Source organism: Meleagris gallopavo, chromosome 21, assembly GCF_000146605.3.
Source record: "Meleagris gallopavo isolate NT-WF06-2002-E0010 breed Aviagen turkey brand Nicholas breeding stock chromosome 21, Turkey_5.1, whole genome shotgun sequence".
NCBI classification, from domain to species: domain Eukaryota; kingdom Metazoa; phylum Chordata; class Aves; order Galliformes; family Phasianidae; genus Meleagris; species Meleagris gallopavo.
The window spans coordinates 5,006,846-5,016,703 of NC_015031.2; positions in this window are offsets into that span (position 1 = coordinate 5,006,846).

The window sequence follows — 9,858 nt, forward strand, 5'->3', positions numbered from 1 at the left end:
TCCTGCAGCCAGGCGTTAGGCCAGCTTGTAGGAGAAATCATGGTGTGCATCCTGTTCCTTCCCAGCCCCTGTGAGGAACCAGCTGAAGTGCTCATGGTGTGCTCGGCTTCTTGTTAAAAAGGAGTTTGTGACCCGTGTCAGTGCCCCAGGCAGCGAGGGCAGCACCAGAGTGGACCATGGGACGTGGATGGTGGTGAGCACTGGAAGTGATGCAGGAGGTGGACATGGCAGTGAGGAGGAGTGGAGGATGCTATAGGGTAGAGACATAACCCAGCAAAGGTGGTATGACAAGCTGGGGACAAGGGAGGTGAGATTTGATATGCTAATGGGATGCTGTAGGAGCCATCACCCAGAGAGGCTCTGGGATGGCAGCATGGACAGGACGAGGCTTTGAGTGCATCCTCCAGGATGCTCAGATGCTTGCTGTCATATCCACTTGCCTGGAAGCATCCTTGCTGTTCCACCATGGCCTCTCCTCCTCTGGCCTATCCTGCAGCCCAACTGCAACATGTGGATTTGTCAAGTCTGCACATTGCCGTGCCCAGAGCACAACTCACCCCCATCCCACAGGCACCTCTCCCTCCCTGAGCTCTGGGGACAGGGAGGGCTCTGGCCAGCCTCTGAAGAGCCTGTTTCAGTGCTAGAATAATGCCAGGCATTGTGCCTATTTGCAGAGCTTGTGCTTTGGCCAGTTCTCAGAGTCCTTCATTTCTTTGGCAACAGTTCCATGGGTGGGAGGTGAAGGGGACACGAAAGATGCTGTGAGAAGAAGTCGAGCAGGATGGGGTGCGGCCAACGTGCCTGAGCCCTGTCTGGCACTGCTATGGGAAGCTCACAGCTTTGGGAATGGGGCTGTAAGGAGTAGCTCCAGGCTTGGTCCTGGAGGCTGGGATGCCGTGCCACCCTGCAAGGACTGAGAACCTGTGGGCAAATGTAGCTGGGATGGGTGACCTTGGAGCCCACTGACCATGAGGGTCACACGGTGGGGAATGTCTCCTTCCTCCCATCTCCATCCCAGATTTCTCAGTGGGATTGGGAAAGTGTTCCTGGAGCGCTGGGGTAGCAACCCTGCCAGCTGGTTTGTGCAGATGCAGGGTCCATCCTCGCACATGTCCTCGAGGCTGCCCTGGGCTGGGGGCAGTGTGCTGGGAGTCCCCTCCAGTTCCCCAGGAACAAGTGCCCACCCCACCGGGTCTCTCAGCCCTGTCCTCATGCTCCTGGGCACCCAGTTCCTTGCTCCCACCAGCTGCCAGCCTGGGGAGAGATGTCCACTGCCCGCTCTATCTCACCGTCTGGGAATGTCTCCTGAGACTTTGCCTGTGTTTTCATGTCCTTATTTGCACCTCTTGAGGCTCATTCATGTTCTGTCTCCTCTCCTCCTGGGTGCATCTCCTTCCCCCTGCCAGGACTGGACTGGCCTCAGGGTCCCTTCTGGCTCCTGGAAATCATTTGGTGGTTCTGGGAGAGTGGTCAGCACCAGTGAGGAGGAACACTGCTTCTCTGCGATAACCCCCACTCCAGAACCAGTGTCTGAACCCACAGGGAGCTGAAAACACATCCTCTTCTCATCCATTGCTCTCTGCCCAGCCACAAGCTGGCCATGCATACTCCCAGCTTGTGCCTGGCCCGTCTCATCCTCTGCTTTTGAGACTGCTTTTTGCTTTTGGTCTGTTTCTGAACTACAGCTGAAGCCAACTGGGGACCTGTGCTTCCCATGAGGAGCAGCTCTCATGTTCTGCCCCATCAGCTCAGGGTAACTCAGCACCTCGGGGCAATGCAGCACCTTGTGCCCAGCTCTGGCTGCAGTGCTGCATCTGGATTCCTTGCATACAAACCCTGTCTCATGGGCCATGTCTGGCTGCCCAGCGTATGATTCCTAGATAACAAGTCACTCCTGGATTTCCTACATGTGATTCTTGGATAACATGGCATATCTGGATTCCTTACATTCAATTCCTGGACAATATGGCACACACGCTCTTCAGCCAAGGCTGGAGCTGGAACAGGACTTTCTCTTTACAGTTTAAAGGATTTTTTTTTCTGGAGAAGACAAAACTTTGACCTGAATTGCTGGCTGCCTCACAAAATCTCCCTTCTACCTCGGCTTTGGCTGCTCTTGGCTGGGAGCCTGGCTTGAAAACAAAGATCCTATCTCCCCCCACCCCCTGGGCTTTGGGATTGCTGGCGGTGGACACGCTGCCCCTCGCCAATCACTGCTTACAATAATATTTTTCTCTGGGATTGAGCTTGGAATAACTTTGTTTTGACATAATCTGAACTAATGTCTCCCCGGCAATGACAGTAAACACTCGACAATAGGTCACAGCACAGCCCCGAAGCTCTGCAGAAGGGGCTGCAGCATTCAGACACACAAGGCATGGTCTGGGCCACCGCTCCAGGGAAGGTCCCAGTGAGAGCTGGGTGCCCTGAGACATTGGGCTGGAGCCTTTGCCCCTCTCTGTATGGACAGTGACAGGAAACGCAGCACGGGGCCATTGCTAATCAGTTCCTTGGGCACCAGGAGTTACTGTGTCTGCAGTGGTGGCAGCTCCATTTTAAACACTGTCACCACACTATTAATGGTCTTGGCGCTCGCTGCCACGAGAGCTCAGTCTGAGACTCAGGAGCTGATGTTTGTGCAGCTCCAAAAGGGCTTTGCTCTGTGCCTTGTGCTGCCTTTCCCCCACTGCTGTCCCCTAATCTGCTGTGGCCGTAGTGCCATGGTGTGTTGTCTCTGCACAGCCCATCAGGCCATGGTTTGCCTCCTCCCCACCTTCCCAGGGACAAGCGATGGGTTTCTTCTAGCAACCAGCACAGTCTGTTCAAAGGCTGAAGCCACTAAAGGGTCTTCTTCCTACCTTGTCTGCAGAGCTCTGCTTCCTATTGGAAGCTGCACCCTGTCCCATTGCACACCAGGACAGTGCAGCTCCTATGCAGCACTCATCGTGCACAGCCTGTTGTTGTTTTGGATGGATGAAATCATGCACTTGGTTTTGGGATGGGAAGTGAGAGCTGAGGAATGGTAACTGGGAGACTTCCAAATATCACTGGAGCAAGCTGTGCATGACTGGAAGTTAGATGGATGTACTCGATGGCTGGTACTGGGACAGGGAGAAAAGTCTGCAGAGCTGTGTGTGTCCCTCCTTGGGAAAGCGGAGCTCCTGGTGGGGCTGCAAAAGGGAAGGGGTGATGTACCATGCACACTTCATAGCCGGAGAGCCATCAGCTGCTCCAAACACAGAGGTCGGGCAGTTGAGGAGCAATGTCCCTGCACTGTAGGAAGGAGCCCTGAGTGGGTGGAGTGCCACCAAACATCTCACTGGGCAGAGGGAAGGGGACAGGCAGGCAGGGACAGTCCCTGGCTCAGAGCAGGTGCTGATGTCCCCTTCCTCAAGAGGATGGTGGGCTCCTGAAATGCCCGGGACCTGTCTGGGTGGCCTTCTTCATCCCTCTCTCCTTTCCTTTCCTCTTTGTCATGTTACAGGAATCCTTTCATCCGCGTGTTTGTTTTTCTTTCCCTCTCCTTGCAGATGCTCAGTAATTCTTTGAACACATCAGACGGCTTTGTGTATCCCTGTACCCAAGCTGCTCTATGGATTCCCCTGCGGAGGAAAACAGGCACCTCTGGAGCACACTGCACATGGGCCTGAGGTCATGTCTGAAGGCAGCCTGGCAGCTGTGTGTCGGGACATCTGCCGTGCACAGCCAGCGGGCAGCAAGCGCGGGGGGAGCGATGCTGCACAGAGGAGGTGTGGAGAGATGGTGGGTGCTGGCATGAAGAGAGGCCTCTGAGTCTGATCCATCAGAGAGCCACAGCCACGAGCTCTCCCAGCGTCTCCATGCGGTGTGATGCTGCGCCCTGCACTGTGCCCATCTCTTCCTTTGCTTGGCACCTTGAGTACTGAGCAGACCACTCGGGCCCTGAGGATGAGTGGTGCCAAGCCACAGAGCTTGGAATGAGACCCCCCATGCAGCACAGAGCCATCAGCAAGAGAGGGAATGCTGCTGCTGGGCCATGCCACCTGGTGCAGTGGGAGCTGCTGCCCTACACCAGAACTTGGCCAGTGCAGCCCTATCCATTTCTTATCCCATCATCACTCCCTCCATTCCACAGTTTATTTCCCAGCTTGCAAGAGCTGTTGCTCATGGATTGGTCCCACACTCTTCAACAGCAGCTTAGAGCAGGGTCCCATCTTGCACTCACACATGCAGGATGTGGTGGCCACTGCCAAGCATGTGACCCTTGGGTGGTGCCATGGGGGCCCTGGTGAGGTAGGGAGGAACCAGGGGCTGGGAGGGACCCCAAGAGAGGGGCTGCACCCCAGTGCAAATTGATGGGGGGGCTAGCATGGACCTGAGTCAGAGGGACCCACGTGCCTTGGGGCATATCTCCAGACTTCTGCATCTCTGGATGGGAGAGCTGCAGTGAGGAAGCAAAAGCAGCCTCACTGCTATCCAAAATGCAGTTACAAGATGAGTTTTTAGATAAATATTTAATCTGAAGGCATCCACTGTAGTTGTCTTCCATGTTCTTGATGATGATTTACAGAGACCTCCTCTCTGTCAAGCTGAGCTCTTGTCATAGTTCTCAGCAGGTTACCAGGAGGAGATGAGGATAGAGCTGCTGGCCCTGTCCCCTCCCCACCACTCCCAGGGGTGGGATGCACTCACTGGGGATGAGCAGAGCAGCCCTGCAGCCACCTCCGTCCAGTGACGGTGTGGGCAGAGCAGGACTCCCAGCACACAAGTGACCCTCGTGCAGGCTGAGATGGGCTCTGCTCATCTCACCATGAGCAGCATCCAGCAGCAGCCTCTGCCCACGTGCAGAGGAGCCCTGAGGACATGGATGGGGAGGGGGGGCAGAGCGAGGCAGCACAGAGGAACAATTGAAAAGAGGAAAAAGGAAATCCTCCTGGAGCTGTGAAAGTGTTTTCCCAGACTGTCTGGCCCGCTCCGATGACCTCATTCTCCGAGGTGATGTTAACTGGGCTGAGGCTGGGGAACAGGCTGTGCAGCCCTGCGAGCCCCAGCGCCACGTGGTGCCCACCCCTCCTGCCCAGCAGCTCCATCGGGGCTCCCCCACCACAGCACTCATTAAACCCGACCAAAGCTGCCCCTGCCAAAATGCCCACCTTTTGGTGGGACTTTAACAAGGGCAAAGAAGCCACAGATTTCCATGAGTTCATCTCAGCTGTTTATCCTGGAAAATTCCCTTTGCAAAATCAGAGAGATGCACTCAGATCTGGGGGGAGGGGTGAGCATCTGAGTGCTGCACGGGGCGTGTTGGGAGGACTCTGCTCCTCCCCAGGCACTGATGTCCTCATGACTGCAAGGTCCAGGGGGACAAGAACCAAGAAGCATGGTCTTGTGGATGTGAGACCCCAGATGGTGTTGTCACCAGAGATAAGGACTCATGGGACGGACGTCCTGTCCTGTTCCCTGCATGTAAGCCGGGTTTCCAAGGGGTTGTCTCTTGGTGGGTCAATATTTTAATTGTGATAATGGAGGTCTGAGTAATGGGTCCCCTCCCAGATCCTCTTTCTTGACAGAGGTGTGGGCACCAAGGGAAGAATTTTCCACATTCTTGACCAGAGGAATTTTCTGATTTCTTCTGTGGAGGGTAGTAATCCAGCGGAATTTCTCTCCTCTCACACATCTGCCTGATTTTTAAACATCCTTACAAGATATCTCCAAAGGCCACTAGATGTCTGTCAAATTTGTTCCACTAATTAGGAAGGTATGAGGAGCACACACGTACGTGATTGCATTGGGCTTTCTTCCTCACGAAAACCAAAGCAAAAGATAAGTACTCAAGATGGCTCTTCTTTAGCAGAAAAAATAGTATGTTGAAAAGAACAGGCTGATCATTAAAGCTAGACCTCATGTATCTCAACACTGACTGTGGGAATTACAGAGGGAAGAGGTTGAGTCATCCTTGTGAATCTCATTGTGATCTTACACCAAAAGATATTTCCTGGTCTTGGTGGTAGCAGGACAACACTGTCAGGCTTCTGATGTTCAGGTTTTCTAAGATAATGGCCATAAATTTGGTGCATCCAAAAAACACCAGTGCAGTAGTGCTGCACATTTGCTCCTGCTCAGCGATGCTCACCTGCAGCCTGGTGCCCAGAGAGAATTGGGGAACCACATCACTGAACCTTCTGTGCTCTCACTGCAAGCCCAGGCAACATGAGGGCCAGAGGGCTGGCAGACTGTGCACCCAGATGGATGAGCTCTTGCCTTACTGCCAAGCTCCAACACCACAAAAAAGCCACAGTATTTGCTAAGTGCAGTCTTCAGCTCAGAGCTCAAGGCCCTCAGACAGTGACCAAGCTGTGGTTTCCTCTAGAAAGTTGTGGTCACTCCACTGGGAGCTGTGGGCAGCATGCACTGGGCTGTGGTGTAGGCTGGAGGCTCTTCAGTGGAAGAGGAAACCAAACCCATGAACTAAACCCACATCCTGGAGTGTGACCCAGCAGGAAAGGAGCCTGCCCATGGCTTCCACCCTCCTCACCTTCCTCCAGACACCTTGAAACGATGGTGAGGATCCAAGAGACTGCAGGCTCCTGCACATCTCCCTTCCACTTTTGTCCTGCCTACTTAGCTGACATCAACCTTGTACTCCTTCTGGGATCCCGTACCCCTTTCTTAGCCACAAAGACTTCAGAGCAGAAACACTGACAGCATCCTTGGGTCACGATGACATATCTTGGTCACCCCCTCCAATCAACTCAGCTATTTTGGCATTTGTCCTCCCACATCAACGCTGTGAGACCATAGGCAGAAAGTATCTGAAAATAGTCTGTTTTTCCCCTGAGTTTGGCTTTCAAGAGTTAAAGGAGTTTCTCTTACCATCAGTGCTGCTGATAAGCACACCCTAAAATGCCCACTGCCATTTATTTGTAGCTCTCTTTAAAGATAAGAGAGGGCTCCCCGTGCTATTGGAGGCTCCGTTCCACTCCCACTGGGCCCCTTCAGAATGGCTGCAGTACCGAGTTTGTTTGCACTGCAAAAGGTCATCACAGCCTCCAGCACTGACACAGCGCTACGGGATCTGAAGTACGACTAATGAGCAGGGGCTGACAGTGGCATTTATTTGTGGTGGAGCCTCGTCAGCTTTTCCTCCAGGACAGGCAATGGGAAGCCAAGCCAAGAAGTTCTCCTGGGAGACTCTGCCAGATATGAGCCACGTCTTGATTGCAGCTTTGGATGGGAGACCCAACAAGCTCAAAGCAAGCGATGATAGCACTGACACACTTGTGTGCCTTCCACGTCCTTAGGCGTGGAGCTGGAGGAGTGCAGCATCCGTGCATCACACTGCCGGGGCAACCAAAATCTTATCTGAAGATGAACTTTGGAGCGTTCCATTCACTCGTCTCCATGTTTTTTCCTCTATGAGATATCTGTCTGCCTGCATGGCCATTGGCATCGTCAGACCAATCCTCACTTTTCAGCAGCTGGAGGCACGTAGCTGGCCAGACATCTCCCTATCCAGACCCTCCTTCTCCCGTGTGCCCCTTTGCAGCTCCCCCTCGCAGGGCTGTTCTCGCCTTGAAAGGAAAGTTTGCTTGTCTTGGGTACAACGAAGCGAAGATCTGCAGCCAAGGAACAGATGCCATCTGGTCTGCTGAGCCCTATGCTTGTTTTTATTGCCGGATCTCTTCGCCATTCTTTCGACAGCCTTTCGGTTTTGTTTTTTGAATACATTCTTCGGCATTTTTAATGTGGACGACACTGTTGTGATACCCAAATTACTCTCTGGAACTGGGCAGTCTCTTCCAGACCTGGAAAATATGAATCTGCCCCTCCTGATTTGCGAGATATCCTTGGTTGGAATAGAAGCGTGTTTTGTCCATGGGACTTGGTCCTGCTGCAACAGTTTGTTATTTTCTGCCATTAGAATTAGTTCTATCATAAACATTTCCAGTTGCATGACTTTCACGTAATGTTTTATTTCCTACTAGTTTTGCTGTTATTCCCTTTGGAAATGGCTTTATGTTGAGACTTCAAACACCTTTTCTTTTCAGGACAGCACAGACTTTTCTTGTGGGATGACTTTAGTAGATGAGTTATGACTTTATCATCATTTTGAAACTACTTGAGAAGCAGCTGATGTTAATTGTTGAGTCTTAGTGATGTCATGGGATTGCATTTGGAACAGAGCTCTCATTATTCTCTGTCCCAAATTGCACATTCTAATAGCGAAATCTTGCTGTCTTCTTTGCTGTCCAAATTTATCTGAAAAGTCTCCTGCAGTACTGATGAGTCCATCTCTTCCTTAAGGATGTCACTGAAAGCATTGTTATTAGGCAGGAAAGTACTGACCTCTGCATCTGGTTTTGTGTTGTTTTGAGATATAACTTGAGATCCAGATTCTTTGCTAATAAAATCATCATCTCAAGCAGAATTTAGAGCTGGCATATTTTGTCCTAGTGCTTATGTTTTAATTTTCTCTATTTCTGAATAAACAAACCAGACCTGAATATGATATTTCTTCTTGTTCTTCTTTTTTTTTTCCAGTTTATTTTTTGACCTATTTGAGCCCATGCTGTTGCTCCTCTCTCTTGCCTAATCTAGATCTCAATTAATTAAGAACAGCCTTGCTTTCTCCTTATGAGCTACTGATGCTTTGTTATTGATGTTTACTTCTCAAGCACTGGGACACCACTCCTTTCCTCTTTCCATGACAGCTGATTACAAGCAAGGCAGCTGCAGGCCCTCCCCAGCTGGAGCAGGGCTGGTGCTCAGGGGATGCTCTGGAGGTGGTCCAGCTGCTGCAGCAGACAGCACCGCATGCACACTGAGGGTCTCCCCTGGATGGTGGGTTGGTAGGAATCAACCCAGCCAGCATCACCTGGAGAGCACCCAGGTTGTACCTACTCTGAGGATGCATCTTCCCCAGTCTGGGAAAGCCATGCCTGGCTGGGGGTCATGGCCAGAAGGAGAGGGATGGTGGTGCAAGAACTGCAGGTGGGGTGGTGTTAGAGCAGAGGAGTGGGGACTCATCCCGCAGAGAGGCACAGGAAGGCTTGGCCAAGCTGGAGGAGGCAGGGGCCTATGTCCTGTTCTCTTGGCCCTGGGACCCGATGGCTTGTTGGGGATGGTGAGGCCTCCAGTGCTGTGCCAGTCACTGGAGACAAACCACCATGGCTGGTGGTGCTGGGACAGAAAGGGGCCAGGACGTATGTCTCCTTTGTGGTCACCCCACTCACCTCACCAAGGGGTGACCACCTCCAGGAAAAACCATCTGAGAGCTTCCTGGCTGCTCCTACACAGGAATCCCACATAAAGGACAGAGGCTGCGTGACAGGAGGACCCCAAGGTCCCTAGGGATGGCCAACATTGGCACCATGGTCCAACAAGACCAAGGGTGGGAGGCTGACCCTCCCCAGCCAGCCGTGCCTCCATCTGCAGCCTGCTCATGTCCCTCACTCCTGTCCACCCGCTCCAGGCAGCTGCCTGAGTGTCTCCAGATGTGCCGGCAGCCGATGAGCCAGATGTGCAGCACTGCCGGGGGCCCTGAGCAGCAGAGGGATGCTGTCAGCACCCCCCACCCCACGCAGCCCCCTGGCTGGGGTCTGGGGTACACCCAGTAGGGACAGCCCTGAACCCTCTGCAGGGGCTGGGCAGGGCTGCTCCTGCCTCCAGATGTTCGCCTGCCCCCTGACCCCCTGTTCCCTCACAGCAGGGCCTGTCTGGGTCACACCAGGGGCTGGGCAGGAGTGGGGAGTGCCTGATGTTTGGCTCAGGGAGAGAGGTGGAAGGGGATGAGAGGGGGTTCTGCACAGCAGTGGGCTCGTCCTGGCTGCTGGATGCCCGCGGTGTGCCAAGGGAAATGCAAGGTGCTACGGAGTCCAG